Below are 19,621 nucleotides of genomic sequence, written 5' to 3'. Positions count from 1 at the left end.
CATGATCTGCTGGAGCCTCAAGGAAAGCCTATTTGCGGAAATCAATAACTGGTTTTAACAAATAGATCTCGGCTCCGCTGGAGCTGACTACTCAGGGGTTTCTCATAATTCTATGCAACAGTCAATATTAGCCATCACTGCCTCAAATAAAGATTGAATTCAAATTTAGTTAAGAGTAGTTTTGTATGATAATCTACCAAGTGATTATTAAATGTATTTACAGAGGGTTTTAAAAATAGGCTGTGGAAGAAAATAAAAGAAAACAAAAAGCCTGCATGAGTCTACCTGATGTGAGCTACGAGGCTGACTCATAGTGATGGACTCACATGAGCTTGGTTTGCCTGCTTTAATACAATTAACACTTGGGGAAATCGAGTTTCATTCTGTGGGTGGCAGGAAGCATTTCCATTCTATGCATCATAAGGTGAAAGAATAACAGTCACTGAGCAGCCAGCAGCATAGATCAAACCCTCACCCTGCACAGAGGCCCAGAGCTAATTGTTGCACAGAAAGTGGAGTTGGGTTTTATTACATATTTCATAGGAAGTGCTAGACAGCTCCCTCCCATGTGATCGTTATGGTCCATGGAGAAACTAAGGTAAATGCCAGTTTACCTGAGCATATGTTACAGATATGCATATAAACAGGGGACATTCAATACTGTTTTCCCGGAGACGGCAAGCAGGAAGGAGGATTCATCAGACCAACCTCAGGCAGGTTGGTGGGGGGCTGGGGAGGAGAAGGCAAGAAAAAGCTTCAAGCGCAAGCGTGTTGTGCAGTGTTGATGGAAGTTAGGAGCATGCTCTGGGAAGGAAGTGTGTTCTTTACAGGTGAAACAGCATACGTGTCCATTGAACTTAACTCATTAGGATGGAGACCTCTGGAGAGATTTAGACATGGAGGAATTGTAGGTCAAGCGCACGCAGGAAGAAGAGAAGCAGCTGCTCATACAACAGAGGGGCAGGTTTCACGGGTAATAAGATGTAGAGTTTAAGAAACGCTCATTGCCTGCTGTAATATACCCTTTGCACGTAATTCATGTATAACAAAGAACTACATGGGGATTTTTGCCTTGTGAATATTTAATTGCAACTTGCAAAACATGTCAAGCAAGTCTCAGACTTTCCCTGGACAATTTTGATAGTGGTGAAGACATTTGGTCTATGAAAGGGGTGGAGGATGGGGAGGTTCTTATCGTATGCATCTTTGCCAGCTCTCGTGCTTTTGAATATGGGTAAGGGCATTTTGTGGAAGACTCAGAGTGTAAAATGACTCTCCCAGGACTCAGTTCTATCACTGCCATGGGTGACCTGGTGAGGGAAAGGACCTGTTTTCATGTCCCTTCTATGCCAGTGATTTTCCAAAAGAGAGTGCATAAAGATTAGCTACAGAGTACAAATTTGTATATATTTGAATTCCATCCAGAACCAATGTGCACTGCAGGGCCTATGAATCTGCATTTTAACACAGGCCTGATGAGTCTGATTCAGGAAATCCTCACACTATACCTTAAGAAACACTTCTAGGCTGATGTGCTGAGGTATCTGTGGAAAGTGGGTATCGATAAGCCTATAGCTCATTTTCCTTCCTAGAGAGGAAAACGGGATTGATTTGGGAATAATTAGGGTATTCGACTGCAATGCAACCCAATGGTAAGCATAAATATGCAAATATGGGGTGACTTATTCTGTAGTTCATAGAAATGGAAATAATTTTTATTTGTGCAAATGTACACCATCTCTTCTCACCTGTGAGTTGTATCTCCACATACTAGGACAGTCCATTTTTAATGTTGATATTTCCATGGATGATTATGGCTATTACTTTTTTGATTATATAGCTTGTTGCCTAATGGCTTGAAACCAGTACTAGGCAAAAGTATTCCCAAAATGTGTGTCTCAGGTGAAGTTTGGGTAACTGTATTGAAGAAATCCAAACTTTATAACCCTTAACTATTTGGTAATCTAGTCAGTTAGTCGGCTCTCTCAGGAACACTTGATTCTTCTGTTGAAAGCGAAGCTGAAAATTTAAAAACAGTGGTTCGTTTGGGTATTTCTTTTCTTATCATTTTAATTTGGTTCTTTTTTAATCAAGATGAGGTCTCACTTGTTGGCCAGGCTAGTCTCAAGCTCCTGGGCTCCAGTAATTCTCCCACCTCAGGCTCCTGAAGAGTTGAGATTATGGGCATCAGCCAACGTGCCTGCCGATTTTGAATTTTTTTTTTTTGAGATGGGGTCTCGATCCGTTGCCCAGGCTGGAGTGCAGTGGTGCGATCTTGGTTTACTGTAACCTCTGTCTCTTGGGTTCAAGCGTTTCTCGTGCTTTAGCCTCCTGAGTAGCTGGGACTAGAGGCGTGTGCCACCATGCCTGGCAAATTTTTTGTATTTTTGTTAAGAGACGGGGTTTCACCATGTTGGCCAGCCTGATCTCAAACTCCTGAGCTCAGGTGATCCACCCACCTTGGCCACCCAAGGTGCTGGGATTACAGACGTGAGCCACCGTGCCTGGCCTAAATTTGATTTTTACTGTATTATTGTTTCTCTCGTCGTGACTTGATGAGAATTTTGGGCATATCTGTCCAAGTTTTCTGTTGCACATAGTAACTCTTAGAAAATACCACCCATCTGAATAATTTTTGTTTCAATAGCCTTAATCATAATGAAGCTTTGTAATCTGTAAAGCTTTCGAGACAGGTTAGAGAAATCAGTTACAAAATTCCCCCTCCTTACACTCAAATGCAAACATGTAAAAAAGGGTCAAAACGGGTTTGGAATTTGGGCTTGTTCAGCTGTCAACATTTGATAGTTTTTTTGAGAATTATCCATAGTAATACCCTGATGGGTGGTGGTCTGTTTGACGAGTGAGCACACTGTCTGCCTCTTCTTTAGGGAAACCTGTTTGCATCCTCTTTTCTCATCCCTGGTTCCTGTTTTGCAACCTCATCGTGAACATCCTCCATACAGTAGCTTTTGTCCTGCTGGTAGGCTTTTTCTCTTGTTTCCCACCTAGAAATCTCTCCTTTCCAACCACCTAAATCTGGTCTAGGTGAAACTGTGATTCTTTCTAGCTAATGTCCCACATTTTCATGGTGCTTTCTCTCATAACTTGCCTCTTGTTGCTTTGTGCATGGCCTGGATTCCTATAGCTCTTACAGTAAGGAACACGTGTTAAACAGTAATCCATCTGAAACAGTTGCCTGCAATCAGTTTTGTGTTTCCCGCCAGTGTCTAAGTATGACAAGTATATATGATGCTTGCATATGTTGGATTTGTGCTTCATATGTTTAAAACAAATTATTAGATTTCTAATGCATTATTTTTTCCTGTTAATAGTTGATACGTCATTTGGATACATATGTTAGAGTGTCTTGATATACACACTACTTTATGAGATACATAACTAACCTTGATACATGTTTATTTTAATCAACTTATCATGGTGGAGAATTCTGAGTTGAGCCCGGCCACAGAGGCAGATGGGAAATTAAGGTGGAGGGATCTGTAGGTGAAACGCTTGGGAGCTTCCAATCCTAGCTCCACTGCTCACTAGTTCTGTGACCTTCAGGAAGTTACATGGCCTCTGTGTCTCAGTTTTGTGGTGACCCACTTGTCACAGTTTGCCTGGGACTTTCACAGTTTTAACACTGAACATCTGATGTTCCTGGACCCTCTCAGCTTTGAGCAAACTGAGATGGTTGGTTACCGCCAGGTTCTTTCTCTGTAGCTAACATAGGAGATAATAGTAATAATCTGCACCACATGGGGTTACTACAAAATAATTTATGCTAAGTGCTAAGAAAGTGCTGAGCAAAATTTAGCTCTTATTGTATGAATTGGTTAAGTTCAGGTGACAAAGAAGGTACTTACCATAGACATGCTAGCTAAAGCAAAAATAAAGAAATGGTCACTTAACTAATGTGTGTATGTTATATGTGGTCTATGTAGTGTGTGTGTGGTGTGTTATGTGTGTGTAGCGTGTGTGTGTAGTGTGGTGTGTGTGATGTGGTGTGTGTGGTGAATGTGTTACATGTGTAGTGGGTATGTTACGTGTGGTGTATGTGTGGTGTGTTTGATGTGTCTGGTATGTGTGGTGTGTGTATAACATGATGCATGTGTGGGGGTGTGGTGTGCATGGGATGATGTGTGTGTGTGGTATGTGTCATGCGTATGCTGCGTACATGTATGTGGTGTGAGTGTGTGGTGTGATGTGTTTGGTATGAGTGGTATGTATGTGTGTATGTAGTACGTGGTGCATGTGTGTGGGCTGCATTATGTGTGGTGTATCTATGGTGTGTATGTACACGTGGTGTGTGTGTATGCTGTGTGGTCTGGTGTGATATGTATAGTGCGCTTGGTGTGTATGTGTGTTTGGTGTGTGCATATGGTGTGATGTATGTGGTATGTGTGGTGTGTATGTGTGGTATGTAGCGTGTGTGTTTGCAATTTGTGTGTGGTATGTGTGATGTGTTTGTGGGTGGTGTCTGTGGTATGTATAGCATGTGTGATGTGTGTTGGTGTGATGCATAGTGGTATGTGTGGCATGTATGTGTGATATACCTGGTGTGTATATGTGTTTTGTGTGTGTGGTGTGTGTATGGTGTGATGCATGGGTGGTATGTGTGCTGTGTGTGTGGTATGTCTGTGTGGTACATGTGGTGTGAATGGTGTGTATGCATGTTTGGTATATGTGGTATATGTGTATGGTGTGACATGTGTATGGTGTATGGTATCTGTGCTATGGTGTGTGGAGTAATGGTGGTGTGTGTGTGGAGGTAGAGGTGAGAGTGTAGTGTGGTATATGTGTGTGGTGTGTATGTGTGATAGGTTTGGTGTGTATGGTATGTATGTGTGTTTGTTGTATGTGTATGGTGTGATGCACGTGTGGTATGTGTGGTGTGTGTGGTAAATGTGGTGTGTATGAAGTGTATGTATGTGTGGTATGTGTGGTGTGTGTGTATGGTGTGACATGTGTGGTATGTGTGGTGTATGGTATCTGTGCAATGGCCTGTGGGGAATGGCGGTGTGTGTGTGGAGGTGGAGGTGGGTGTGTAGTGTGGTGTGTGTGTGGTTTGTTTGTGTGATGTGATGCATGTGTGGTATGCGTGATGTGTGTGTGCTTATTGTGGTGTGTGAAGGTGACGTGGGAGTGCAGTGTGGGGGTGTGTGTGTATGGTGTGTGTGTATGGTGCAATGCAAGTGTGGCATGTGTATTGCGTGTTGTGTGTGTGGTGTGTGTGGAGGTGAGGTAGGACTGTACTGTGGTGTGTGTTTATGGTACAATGCATGTGCAGTATGTATCCTGTACATGTGTGTGTGTGTGATGTCTGTGGTGGTGTGCATGTGTGTGGAGGTGAAGTGGGAGTGTAGTGTAGTGTGTGTGCATGGTGTGATGCATATATGGTATGTGGTATGTGTGAATGGTGTCTGGTGGGGTGTGTGTGGAGGTGGGTTGGGAGTGTAGTGTGATGTGTGTGTGTGTGGTGTGTTTGTGGTGTCTGTGGTGGTGAGTGTGGAGGTGGGGTGGCAGTGTAATGTGTGGGTGGTGTGTGTATGGTGTGATGCATGTGTGGTATGTGTGGCATGTGTGGTGTTTGTGTGTTTGGTCTGTGGTGGGGGGTGTGTGGAAGTAGGTTGGGAATGTAGTATGATGTGTGTGTGGTGTGTGTGTGTATGATATGATGCATGTGTGATGTGTGTGTGTGGTGTCTGTGGTGGGGTGTGTGTGGAGGTGGGATGAGAGCGTAGTGTGGTGTGTGTGTGGTATGTGTATATGGTGTGATGCATGTGTGGTATGTGTGGCATGTGTGGTGTTTGTGTGTGGTGTCTGTGGTGGGGTGTGTGTGGAGGTGGGGTGGGAGTGTAGTGTGGTGTGTGGGTTTTCTACCTCCATGCCAGTTACACACTTCCTGTGTGAAGGAGAGCTGATGGAGATGGCTACAACCTGAGTCAGACCTCAACAAAGTGTCAATATGCTTTTCGCAATTCTACATGTAGTAAACAAATTTTTTTTTAAGTTACTTTCTAGTTACATGGCAGTTAGCCTCTCCTTCAGGTACAAAAGTAAGGTTTGAACACTTTTCATTAAAATCATTGTAGCTGCAAAATCTCACACATTTTTTCTCAACCAGTAATCTTTATTTTTATTTATTTCTTTTATTTTCTGCCCCTTGTCTCTTTGCAGACTTAGGCACCACTCATTGTAATATTTCTGGAGTCTAATTTCTCAGAATTGTTTAAAAGGCACACATGTCTTTAAAAAAACAACCCCAAGGAATAATTCCTAAAGGTGGGATGTCAGGCCCTGTGGCAGCCTGGGGAAGCATATATTTGGAAAGACTGCATGTCCATACCATCATCTCCTGAAGGTAGTCAGTCGTCAGGAGCTAACTCTTGCCTCATCTGCTTACAAGAAACTTCCCGAGATAATTATCCATCCAAATCCCACCAAGCCATTCACTTTGACAAGTACACACATCGTTTTCTGTGAGGATCAAAAGTTTATAACATGCACAAAAGTTTCTGTTGTTTGGTAAGGAGAGTGAGTGTGTGTGTGTGTGTGAGAGAGAGAGAGATTCATGAATGAATGGTACAGACTACCCAGCTCCCCACACAGTTGCTAAAACTCATTTGTCTAGCAACTATATGCAGAATAAAACAGGACCCCTACCTCTCACCATATACAAAAAAAATCAACTTCAGATGAATTAAAGACTTAAAGGTAAGACCTCAAAATATAAAAATCCTAGAAGAAATCCTAGGAAATACTCTTCCAGACGTTGGCCTAGGCAAATAATTTATGACTGTGTTCTCAAAAGCAAATGCCATAAAAACAAAACCTGACAATTGGGACCTAATTAAACTAAAGAGCTTCTGCACAGCAAAAGAAACTCTCAACAGAGTAAACAACCTACAGAATGGGAGAAAATACTTGCAAACTATGCACCTGACAAAGAAATAATATCCAGAATCTACAAGGAGTTTGAACAACTCAACAAGCAAAAAGCAAATAATGTCATTAAAAAATGGGCAAAGGACATGAACAGACACTTCTTTAAAAAGACATACACGCACCAACAAGCATGTGAAAAAATGTTCAACATCACTAACCATTAGAGAAATGCAAATCAAAGCCAAAATAAGATGCCATCTCACGCCAGTCAGAATGGCTATTATTAAAAAGTCAAAAGAAAAAATAACAGATGTTGGCAAGGCTGCAGATGAAAAGGAATGTTTATACACTGTTGGTGGGAATGCAAATTAGTTCAGCCCCTGTGTAAAGTAGTTTGGAGATTTCTCAAGGAACTAAAAATAGAACTACCATTCAACCCAGCAAGGCCATTAGTGAGCATATACCCAAAGGAAAATAAATCGTTCAAGCAAAAAGATACATACACTCCTATGTTCATCACAACACTCTTCACAATAGCAATGACATGGAATCAACCTCAGTGCCCACCAATGGTGAACTGGATAAAGAAGATGTGGTACATATACACCATGAAATACGACACAGCCATAAAAAAGAATGAAATTATGTTCTTTGCAGCAACATGGATGCAGCTGGAGGCCATTATCCTGAGCAAATTAACGCACAAACAGAAAACCAAATACCACATGTTCTCACTTGTAAGTGGGAGCTAACCATTGGGTACACATGGACACAAAACTGAGAACAATAGGCACTAGGAATTCAAAAAGCGGGAGGGGCAGGTGTTGGAATACTACCTACCAGGTACTACGTTCTCTCCTTGGATGACAGGATCACTAAAAGCCCAAACCTTAGCATCACGCTACATACTCCTGTAGCAAACCTGCTCATGCACCTAGTGAATCTAAAATTTAAAAAAAAATTAAGTAAAACTCATTCATTATCTATAGCAATCTAAGTAGGGAATAATTTTCTTCATCTTACGGAGGAGGGAGGGGAAGCACAAACAGGTGAAGTAACTTGGTCAAGGTCACCATCATCTTTTTTTTTATTATACTTTAAGTTCTAGGGTACATGTACACAATGTGCAGGTCTGTTACATACGTATACATGGGCCATGTTGGTGTGCTGCCCCCACTAACTCGTCATTTACATTAGGTATATCACCTAATGCTATCCCTTCTCCCTCCCCCCACCCCATGACAGGCCCTGGTGTGTGATGTTCCCCTTCTTGTGATCAAGTGTTCTCATTGTTCAATTCCCACCTATGAGTGAGAACGTGCGGTGTTTGGTTTTCTGTTCTTGCGACAGTTTGCTGAGAATGATGGTTTCCGGCTGCATCCATGTCCCTACAAAGGACATGAACTCATCCTTTTTATGGTTGCATAGTATTCCATGGTGTATATGTGCCACATTTTCTTAATCCAGTCTGTCATTGATGGACATTTGGGTTGGTTCCAAGTCTTTGCTATTGTGAATAGAAAGTCACCATCATCTTAAGAGATGGTAATTAGGATTTGGGCCTTTGGCCCACTGACTCCAGAGAGCTGCTCCCTACCCATCCCCTCAACACAAGGAGTTGTTTTGGGGAGAAATGGCCTCTTCTGGCCACAGTACATTCCCAGAAACTGTTCCCTAGTGGGTATTCCTAGAGTAAGGGAACTTTCTCATTACAGAAACACTGCACAACCAAGTCTCCTAACCAAACTGTCAACAATTAAAGATGTCTTAAACATGACCCAGAAGGCAAAGTAGAATCCCTGAAACACGCAGCTAACACAATTATATGTCAAGGCTTACAGTATGGGTAAAAATGTATGCCTCACGTCTCCTGCCACATGCTCACAAACCCCCAAGTGCGATAATGGTAAATGAGAAATAATGTAGAACTGAAGCCTGACAGGTCTGTGCTCATGTTCTGTCCCTGCCACCCCTTGTCTCTCTCCTGAACCACATATTCAAAGTCTCTGAGCCTTGTTTTCCTAATCTCTACGTAAGGACAGAACACTGTGTCCTGTCTGTCTGACAGAATCATCATGAGCCTTCAAGGAAAGAATCCACATCAAAACCACAAGAGTGAAGTGCAAGGTATTATTCATATTCACAACAGCCATAAAATAAGACAGCATAGAAAATCCACCCCCTGCTTCATCAATTTTACCTAGAATTAATACGTTAGCTAGAATAGTCATGAAATATTTAATTAATAAGACTGCTCATTTTAGGTTTTAAAAGGCTACTTGGAGATGATTTCAATGGTCTGGTTCTCCTAAAAAGCCATCCAGAAAAGTCTGAACTCCTGCCATTTTTTTCTTAATGAATTTCACCCTACCAAGAAGGGGAATCCAAGCATTCCATTGTCCTTTGCACTGTGCTCAGAGTTTGGACATTTTTTTCCCAAAGAAGGCATTATAACAATACATGTTTAAAAGTCTCACTAAAGCTTGTACTAAGGAAAATTGGGGAAATGTGTTTTTCCTGTTTCTTCTGGTCCCCTTCCCCCTACAAATAGCTTGAGTAGGACATAATTCCAGAAAGAAAAGGTATCACAACCTAGCTCCATAAACACAGGCTTTGTTAAAGCATGATGGTTTACTCAGCAGTTACCACAAAGTCTGGCATTTAGTGTGTGCTCAAAAAGTACCTCTTCGGCCGGGCGCGGTGGCTCAAGCCTGTAATCCCAGCACTTTGGGAGGCCGAGACGGGTGGATCACGAGGTCAGGAGATCGAGACCATCCTGGCTAACACGGTGAAACCCCGTCTCTACTAAAAAATACAAAAACTAGCCGGGCGAGGTGGCGGGCGCCTGTAAGTCCCAGCTACTTGGGAGGCTGAGGCAGGAGAATGGCGTGGACCCGGGAGGCGGAGCTTGCAGTGAGCTGAGATCCGGCCACTGCACTCCAGCCTGGGCGACAGAGCGAGACTCCGTCTCAAAAAAAAAAAAAAAAAAAAAAAAAAAAAAAGTACCTCTTCAAGAGATGAATGGATAGATGGATAAATGGATGCATAGGTGAATGAATGAATGGGTGGGTGGATAGATGGATAAATGGATGGATGGATGGGTGGATAGATAGGTGGATGGGTAGACAGGTTAATAAATAGGTAGATGAATGTGTGCATGGGTGGATGGATCGATGGATGGGTGGTTGGTGAAATGATGGATTGATGGGTGTATGAATGAGTGGGTGGGTGGGTGGGTGGGTGGATGGATGGATGGATGGATGGTTGGTTGGATGGGTAGGTGAAAGGATAGATGGAAGGTTGGATGGATGGATGGATGGATGGTTGGTGGATGGATGGGTAGATGGGTGAATGGATGGGTGGTGGATGGAGGGATAGATGGTGTATGAATGGGTGGATGGATGGGTGGATGAAGTTGCCAGGGTGTGAGTATGGTAATAAAAAAGTGGTTACAGCTTTCACTTCTCTGAGAGTTGCAGAGAGATACAGGGAAGTTCTGGAGTTATTGGGACTAATATAGAACAGTATGACAGAAAAAAAATTTCTCCATCTTTCCTCCGTACATCACAGGCCAGTCAGAAACATTAGAACCAAGCTTTCAAATGAGCACTTCAAGACCTCTCAACAAGAATAAAAATACAGGTTTCTATTTGGTACCAAAGGGTTAACATTTATTGAGTGCCTCCTCTATGTCAAACACAGTGCTTTGTTTTTTTCTGTACATTAACTCATTTAATCTTCAACCTTATGAAGAAAAGACTTATTGCCATTTATCTGGAGCTAAACGAGATTACACTCTCAGTCCAAAATCAGATGGTGAAAGGTGGCTAGAGTGGATATCCAGTAGTTTAGTTTTACCAACATCCCTTTTTCCAATTTCCTCTGTAAACAGAAGCTTCCTCTCATCCTTCCACATTCTTTGGGCTCTGGTGGGGCTAGCCCTTCTCTAGAAAGAACAGAGGTCACGTGACCTTGACATGGTTAAACATCTCCAGTCAAAAGGATTTAAAGTTGAGCAAATGACTCAAATATGGCCAATCAGACAACTCCTTCACTTGTCCCCTTACATAATGCCCCAGCCCAGTACATCTATCAGCACAGAATGGTGAGGTCCAAACCACTGCACCTGTATTGAGACACTGACTTTATTGGTGGGCTCAGTCTTCATCCAGAATGTGTAGTCTATCCCAGCTCAGCATGCTCATTCCCGTTGCAAATCGCCAGGGGAAAAAAGGCACATGCTCCTATTGGTTTTGGTTGTAAAAGTTTGGGAACATCATTTGGACATTGACACCTCAAATGTATGATAGAATCTGGATAACAAGTCTAGAACTCATAGCAGTAAATGGCAAAAGAGTTCATTTAAATATATTTTTCCAACAATAATCCCACATACATGCACAAAGTAGGTACAGAACTCCACTCTGGTTTTAAACCAAGATCCCAGTGTAAGATATTAATGAAAGAAGCCTACCCCAGAATCTAACTGAGCAGCCCCCAGTCATCACCTGTGGCAGGATCCTCCATGACTACTGCATTATTGTGACCTGGAATTTGGTACAAGTCAAAGGCTCTAATACAAACAGTTTTTTCTACTTTCAGAAAGCTGGCATTTCACAGGAAACTTCCCAAACGTCTGCTGAGCAACCTACTGCTTCTCTCACTTCACCAATTCCCTTCTGAAGAGAATTTTATCTCAGCACTGCAATGAGGATAGTGAACATAAATATGTATAATTACTCTACATTAATATAATTAGTCTGTCTTTCTCCCAATCCAGAAATGGTTGTCCATACTTAGCTGTCAGTGGTTAGAATTATTTATGTCCATTTGTTCAAGGACTAAAAATAGATTCATTAAAAAAAGAACACAGATATTACCCATAAAAGGCTCTTTCATCTTTTAAATCCTGTATCTCCAGTCTGGGTTCCATTGCCTGCCTTCTTAAGAATTGAGTCTTGTAGGTTGGAGAGATTAGATTCACACAAGGCATTCTATTCATTTATTCCTTTTGATGAATTACCAGCAAGCTGACAAGACAAAGTACTTTGGTTGTTCCAAAGCTGACAACAAACACCATCCCCACTGCAGCATTCCATTCACCCCTCCTTCTGTGCAGGGGTACGGCCATATTCAAGACAAAGTAGGCTCATTTAGGACTATGCATTCATGATGTCTTCAATACCATCTAGCTCCTTTGACTATTTTGAAATCTTAGACACTCCAAATATTATACATATCACTCCTATCCATACATCCTGAAATCAAAATCAAAAGTAGCTATTAGAAGAAAATTGTATATACATAGCTTCTCATTTGCAACTTCCAGAGAATAAAGCTTTTCTTATGGTTTGTGTAACTTTACTTTGTCGGTCTTTATATAACAGCTGACAAGTTGAAGCTGGCGTGCTCAGCACTGCATTATTTTTTGAATATAGCATTTTGTTATATTAACAAATCAGTGAGGTAAGGATGTATATGTCCATTCTATAAATGGGAACACTGAGGCCAAAGTTTAAAAATATGCAACCAGTGGTTACAGATATCCAGCCAAGCAAACCTAGATTTGAATCCCATCTCTGCGACTTTCTAATTATGTGGTCATGGGTATCAACTCACAGCAATAGATACAATATCCCCAACTTAAAGGTAAGAAAACAGTGGTTCAAAAATTAAGTAATTTGTACAGGGCCAACTCTACATGCCAAATGCAGGATGGCCGAATCCATTTGTCTCCAAAAACAATAATCTTAACTGACACCCTTTATTACTTCCTTGATGCAACAAAATGGCTTAGTTGTGACAGAAACAAGTACAGCAATTAACTTAGGCACAGTGTGAAAGAGCTTGCTTGTCAGTCATGGTTTCAGTGGTGATATTTTGAGAAAGAGGCTAAGGGGATGCTTCTATAGGGGTAAGCTGGCTCTGGGCAGCTTTGAGGGCCTCGAAGAGTGTACCTCTATTCTTACTAGTCCTAAGTTTGCAGTTCTCTTTGGGGCAGTGGATCCTAAGCAGCTATCAAGCAGCTACCCAAAGGCCAGTGTCATTACTCCAACCAGAAGAGTAGCTCTGTATGTATAGGGGCGTGTGTGTGTGTGTGTGTGACAAGAGAGAGGGAGAAAGAGAGACATAAGGAATGCACGCAAATGCTATATATGACACTGAAAAGCCAATTGCCTGTTATTTGACCTTAGGCCAGTGCCTGTCATAAATCCAGTGCTTACTAAATGTAAAGGTTTATTCATAAGGCGTGCAGCATTTTTAAAGCATAAAATCCGGAGTTAGATTGTTCAGGGTTGAATGCCAGCTTTATCTCCTTCGAACTCTGTGACCTTGGTCAAAGTGCTGACCTTTACTGGGCCTCAACATTCTTCAGTAAATGCTGCTGCTGTATGCAGAGAATGAAAATAACACCACCACCTTCCTCAGAGCAGAGCTATGATGCTTCAATGAGACGCAAGGAACACTGAGAAGTGTGACTGACACGTGCTTAGCAAACTCTGTTGTTGTTTCTTTTTTTCTTTCTTTGCTTTTATTGTTATCAAGGCACATGTCCTAAACCTATAAGAGGAGTAGCCTCATGTGAACTTGGAGTAGCCTCATGTGAACCCTCCACTCTGGACCCCAGATCTTTTTGTACACACCCCTCACCCATGCTCTAACAGTGCTGGTTCGCACAGGCACCAGCAGAGGCATGTTCTCAATCCTGGCATGATGCAATGGGAGCTCTTTGCAGTGATCCTCAGTCTCTCCATCCTCTTAGGCATGGTCCCCTCTCCCCAGTCGGGTTGATGTGACCTTCAACACCAGATGGATAATGCCCCAGGTGGGAAGAAAGGATGCTCTGGAAGAGTCGTCTTCAATAGGCGTTATCCCTTCCTGATTTGTACAGAAGGGAGGGCACTGGTGATGTGCACTCTTGCTCATAGATTATCTTCATTCCGACTGCAGTCAGCCCGACAGGGGAGGGTGTGCCAGGCAGCTTGCCATCCTATCTGTCATGTCACCGAAGGCAGCAGCAATGCTGCCTCTTCCCAGAGAAACTTTCTACTCCATCAACCACAAAAGTAATATTGCAGGTGCATGTTCATGGATCTCTCCAACAAACTCCACCTTCAGGTTCAGTCCTTGGATCAAGGCTGCAGAGAAAGAGAAAATGGGACCTAGAGGCACAGGCAGCACCTCCCAGCTCGCTCTGATGAGAGGAAAATGGACAGCAGGACTCCTCACATAAAAAAGGCTAGTGGTGAGGAGTCGGGAAATTGAGCCAGAACAGATCTAGACTAAAGTATTTGGCTGTTCTCATATTATTTCTTCTAGTATGTGGCACAGGCTAAGTGCCACATCAGATCTCTGAGCCTGTGCCTGCTATTTCTCTTTCACGCCCTATTCTTGTGGGCTGAATTGTGCCCTCCCAAAAACTTCACATGTCAAAGTCCTAACTCCTAGTACCTAAGAATGTAACTGTATTTGGAGATGGATCTTTAAAGAGGTGATTAGGTTAAGGTGTGGTCATCAGCGTTGGCCCTAATCCTGTATTACTGGTGTCTTTATAAGAAGAGGACGTTTGGACACATAAAGGAGTATGTCCATTCTATAAACGGGAACCTTGAGGCTGAATAAGGTTAAAAGACACCATGGGTGCAGTGGCACAGACAACACAGCAAGAAGCCATCTGCAAGCCAAAAAGAGAGGCCTCAGGAGAAGCCAAACCTGCTAGCATCTTCATCTTGGATTTCCACCTCCCAAACTACGAGAAAGGAAATTTCTAATGTTTAAGCCACTCATCCTATATTACTTTGTTAAGGCAGCCTAGCAAACTAATACATCAACATGAAGACTCAGTTTTCTCAAAGTAGTTGAGACATAGATCAACTAAAAATTTGAAGTCTACTTAAAATGTCAAAGTGAAATAAAAAAGAAAAGTTGGAGTCCAGGAGTGGCTACTGGACAACAAATGGTAGTTGCTTTAAAGGGTTGCTGCTTAAGTGCAATGATATCGAGTTGAGAACTTCCCTAATGCCAATTCTTTCCCAGGATGGTGTGAACGTGTGTGTGTTCATTTATAAAAATAAATATGGAATAAATTCTTATTATGTGCCGGGCACTGCTCAGCTGCCAAGGTTGCAAAGATCAATAAAATATTCTCCACGGTCTAGTGAGAGAAATGTTAAATTTTATTGTTAGCATTTGTTTACATGCCCACATGCTATAATTAGATGATCCCATATTTCTTTTACATTGTTATTTCCTCCTTAACTCATATTCAATCATCAAACATTGCAATAGGTCTATTAAAGCATATCAAATATATGCCATGCCAAGTACACTAACGTGCTTCAGCGTTCTGTCTTGGCCCTGTTGTATTAAACAATGACGTGGTAAAGAATTTGGAATACAACCTAATGTATTCTATAGAGCATATGAAGCTGAGAAAAATAGTTAATATTCAAGGAGACAGAATCAGGATTCAAAAAAATTTTGATCTCTGAGAAAAATAATCCAAGACTACAAAGATGACATTGATTCAGGATTACATTCTGCATTCAGAAGAGAATCAGCGGTTTAAGTTTATGGTGAGGTGTGGAACAGGAGGGCAGCCTGGTTGATTGGCGTGAGGACAGACCCAGAGCTTCAGCTGTGCCACATCTATTCCTCCTTCTCTTTCATAATCCATTTGCTGCACTTCGCTCCCTCCTGTTTCTTTGCTTCTTCCTCTGTGATGATCTGCAGGAGCTCCGAGACCATGACCTTGGTCCTCCCTCCCCACAGTGTTCTGTTTCTCCTGGCCACCCTGCCTTAGATGAAAAAGGGCCCTGCCTGACCACACTGTATTGTCCCAATCGAAAGCATACAAACCAGGCTACCCAGTCCCCTAGAAGAGGACATTGAGGATAGTGAAAGGCTGAAAATCAAAAGCCATGGCGGAATGAATGGAAAATGAACACTATGAAAAGACAAGACTTATTTGAGTCAACAGAGCTAACTTCAAAGTAACTTGGATCACCACCACGAGGATGAGGACTTATACACATGCCGGGAAATAATCCCAACAGGTAAGAGTTATAAGACTCCAAAGACTAGATTCAATTTAAGAAAAAAGTTGCTCAAAACTTTATTTATCTTGCACGGTACTAAGCTCTCTGTTACTGGAAGTGTTCAAGTTGAGGCTGCAGGACCATCTGCAGAGTCTTTCAAAGTGGATTATTGCACTGGGTGGGAGGTGGGTCAGAATGACCTCTAATGTTCCAAATTTAAGATGTCTTCTTGTAACCTAGCTGGACTACATTTTAGTTGGAGCTAGACAGGAGTGGAAAGTGCAAGCTCCTGTATATGAGATCATGTTGCCACCTTTTTAGAGAGCGAGTGAAATTTATACTTAGCTCAAATGTCAATTTTAGGTGTCCACAGCTGCTGGGTAGGAAATTCAGATCCTACTGAAGAAAAATAAGCGAACCCAGCTGTCTTTGACTCATCACCCTCTTGCATTGGCAAGGTCACTGTCACCTTGCAATTAGCACTTACCTTTAAAGAAGAGCAAGCTCATCATCTGTGCTATGCTGGATAAAACTGTCCGTAGGCAGCAAAAGGGCCAAGATTTTAAATGGCTAGAATCTGTGTGAATTAAGATAAACTTTGATCTTAATGGGTGAGTCTAACTGAGCATCTCTCACACTCTTGCCCCTTCTGGCTGTTTGGAGCCAAGTCCTTGAGATCAGGGTCCCCTTGGACTCAGTATGCTGGTCTCCTAAGCATCAAAAGAATGCACGCTACTAGGAGGAGGATGTGCGATCGCTCTCCTTGTTAAACTGCAAGTTTTAACAGAAGGATTTTAGAGACCTTTCCACTCTTGGCCCATATCTCTACAAATAGGGTGGTGGTCACCTCTCTTTCTGATGCCTGCATGGCTGGATGCATGGGAACCAAGTGCGTGGGGAGAGCTCTGGGTGCAGACTTAGGAGCCCTGGGCACTGGCCCTGTCTGTCCCTTTCCATATCCAGCCATGCTATGTGGGCCATGCCTTTGGTCCCAATCAGCACCTGTCTTAGTGTCCCTCTGGGGTTGCTTATAGCTCGGGTGGGACACTCATCTCCTAACTCTTCCTCACCGTTCCTTTCACAGTCCTATAGAACATCTTCAGGCTTTGGTTCATTCATCTGTAAAATGTGGGAAAAGTAATACATTCCCTGCCTCAAGGTTGTTGGTTAGCCAACATGGGCTATGACTATCAGAAGACCATGGTCATTAATATATATTGACAGATATAAAAAGATTCATGATTTTAATTTTTTTCCCAAACAATGGCAACTAAAATTGAGTTATTATATAATGCCAGGTTCTAGCCCAGAGATATTAGAGAATGCATAACTTAACTCTTCAAAAATCCCTATTTTTATAGGGATCATTATTATCCCTCATTACAGATGATGAAACTGCTGCACAGAGAGGTTAAGTACATATCCCAACATCACACAGCTAACAAGTGGCATGGCTGAGTTATGATCCCACAACTTTCTGCTGTCTAAGGTGAGTTTAGGCCAAGATTTTAAAAAACAAAACTTGGTTGTAATAGGGTTGATCCCCCTCCTGTTCTTCTGACTCACTGTTGCCTCTACATTGCCAAAAAAAAAAAAAAAAACAAAAAAAAAACCCACTGCTGTTTTTGGTTGAAACAACTCCTCCCCCAAGTCTCTGTGATCTTGGCAAGGGTGCCAGACTGAGAGCTACAAAGCGTCCTGCTGTCTCATGCTGCTTCTCATCTGTGACAGTTTCGGAAATCAGCGGGACCCACACCTGTCTCTTTTCTTTCAAAGCAGTTAGCAGTAAAGTGGCAAATGCCCCCATTCCCACTTCCTATGCTGGCTGGGGCTTGTTTTCTCATCCATGTGTTTTAAGATTTCAGAACTCCAAGGCCTTTTCAGTGCCTTCAGAGCACATTCCACAGGCGGAGGATTGGCAGGGGAGTGCCAGGGAGAGGAAGAGATCATAGGCTTTATCCTTGCCACAGCTTAGCCTTAAGATCTATGCCCCTGAAAAGGTAAGGCAACATCTGTGTGCTCCAGCAGGAGCCAACCTCCTGCCCTCACATTACCTTCTGTCTCGGGAACCCTGTGCTCAAGACAACCTCAGCAGGTCTCAGGAGGGGCACAGGGAACCAAGGACTAGTTTTTACATTTATTACATTTCCCCCATGTCCTTGCCTCCTCATGCCTTCCAAAGTCCTCCAGCCCTGATCAGAGGCACTTGGGTTGGGTGAACTCTGAACAGTGAAGTGTGCTGCGTGCACTCCCTGTCCCCTCACTGCACTCATTTGAAGAGTGGGCTGTATACCCATTGGATGGTGGTGCCCACATGAACAGGGGGTGGATGGTGCTTGCATTCCCAATGTCCGGGTGGGCATTACAGGAAGCTCCCCAGGTGCTGGGACCAGGGAGATGTGGCTCAGGAATCCCAGTGACATCAGCTAAAACGTCCTTCTTGGCAATCATGGGTGGGTGTACCTGTGTGTGAATTGCCAATCATCAGGCAGACGTCACAGACTGAAAGCAAGGCTCCTCATTCATGTGAAAGATGGGGGAGGGCAACTTTGGGAGGCTGAGGTGGGCTCATCACGAGGTTAGGAGTTTGAGACCAGCCTGACCATAATCCCAGCTACTTGGGAGGTAGAGGCAGGAGAATCACTCGAACCCGGGAGGCGGAGCTTGCAGTGAGCCGAGATCACACCACTGCACTACAGCCTGAGTGACAGTGCGAGACTCCGTCTCAAAAAAAAAAAAAAAAAAAAAAAAAAAGATAGGGGAGGGCAGACCCTCTATTTCCTATTTCCTCACCTCCTCAGCAACCAAGCAGAAAATGTCCAGAATTAGTGTCATCCTCAAGTCAACTCCTTAATCTTGACTGCTGGATAACAGGTGTTGAATTTTATGGCATTTTTAAACCACACTGTTTGACTCCCTTAAATAAAAATATTTTCACCTCTGAGAATGCCTCACATGACCTCCTCCTCACACTGCACGACTGAGCTATTCCAGCTCTTCTCAAGCTCACTCCTAATATTTACCCAAATACCCCACAACCTATAGCCTCTACTCATCTCCCTAAAACTCTGCTGTCTTCCTCAGACACCTTTAGTCATCTCCCATTGCTTTTAGTTAAAGCAACCCAAAGCGTCAAACTCTTTTCCTATGAGTCAAAGCCTTTCCCCTTCTGGCCCGTCCAGTCCCTCCAAATTGATTGTCCACGACTTCCCCATAGGGATGTTTTCTTTTAATTCCTGCATGCATATGTCAGGAGGAGGGCTGGATGTCTGAAAAGGGCTTTACTGAGGACTTGGCTTGGAAGGAATTTGGAAAGAGGGGCAGGATCCACCTTGTGTAGAAGTGACAGGACATTCTTCAGGTCTGTCCCCATCAGGAATGAGTACCTGAGTACCTGCTACAGGACAGGGGCCTCTTGTTTGGTTGGGCGGGGCAGTGAGTCATTCAGAGCTGCACGTATATGACTGCCTCTCTCTGCAGGAGCTCAGTAAGTGCTCTCGCATTAATATGTAAGTCAATACCACCAGGATGGGAGAAGGAGAAAGGGTGAAGTACAGGGAAGCACATCAAACACTCTGAGAAGTGGTTTGTGCAGTTTAAAAGCAACGATACCTGTAGATTTCATAATACAAAGAGCTGAATGTAAAACCACACAGAACATCTTCTTACCTGGTAGAGATCAGCAGGGAAGGAAT

General features: G+C 43.0%; 1 protein-coding gene across 2 annotated transcripts in view; it reads right to left on the bottom strand.

The window, feature by feature from the left end:
* Positions 1 to 19,621, bottom strand: part of OPCML (opioid binding protein/cell adhesion molecule like) — a 1,169,771-nt gene that overhangs the window by 630,790 nt on the left and 519,360 nt on the right. The gene's annotated exons all lie outside the window — the stretch shown is intronic.

This window comes from Rhinopithecus roxellana, chromosome 15, assembly GCF_007565055.1.
Source record: "Rhinopithecus roxellana isolate Shanxi Qingling chromosome 15, ASM756505v1, whole genome shotgun sequence".
Lineage (NCBI taxonomy): Eukaryota > Metazoa > Chordata > Mammalia > Primates > Cercopithecidae > Rhinopithecus > Rhinopithecus roxellana.
Note: the sequence above shows the minus strand (reverse complement) of the source record. Positions and strands in the feature narration are given on the sequence as shown.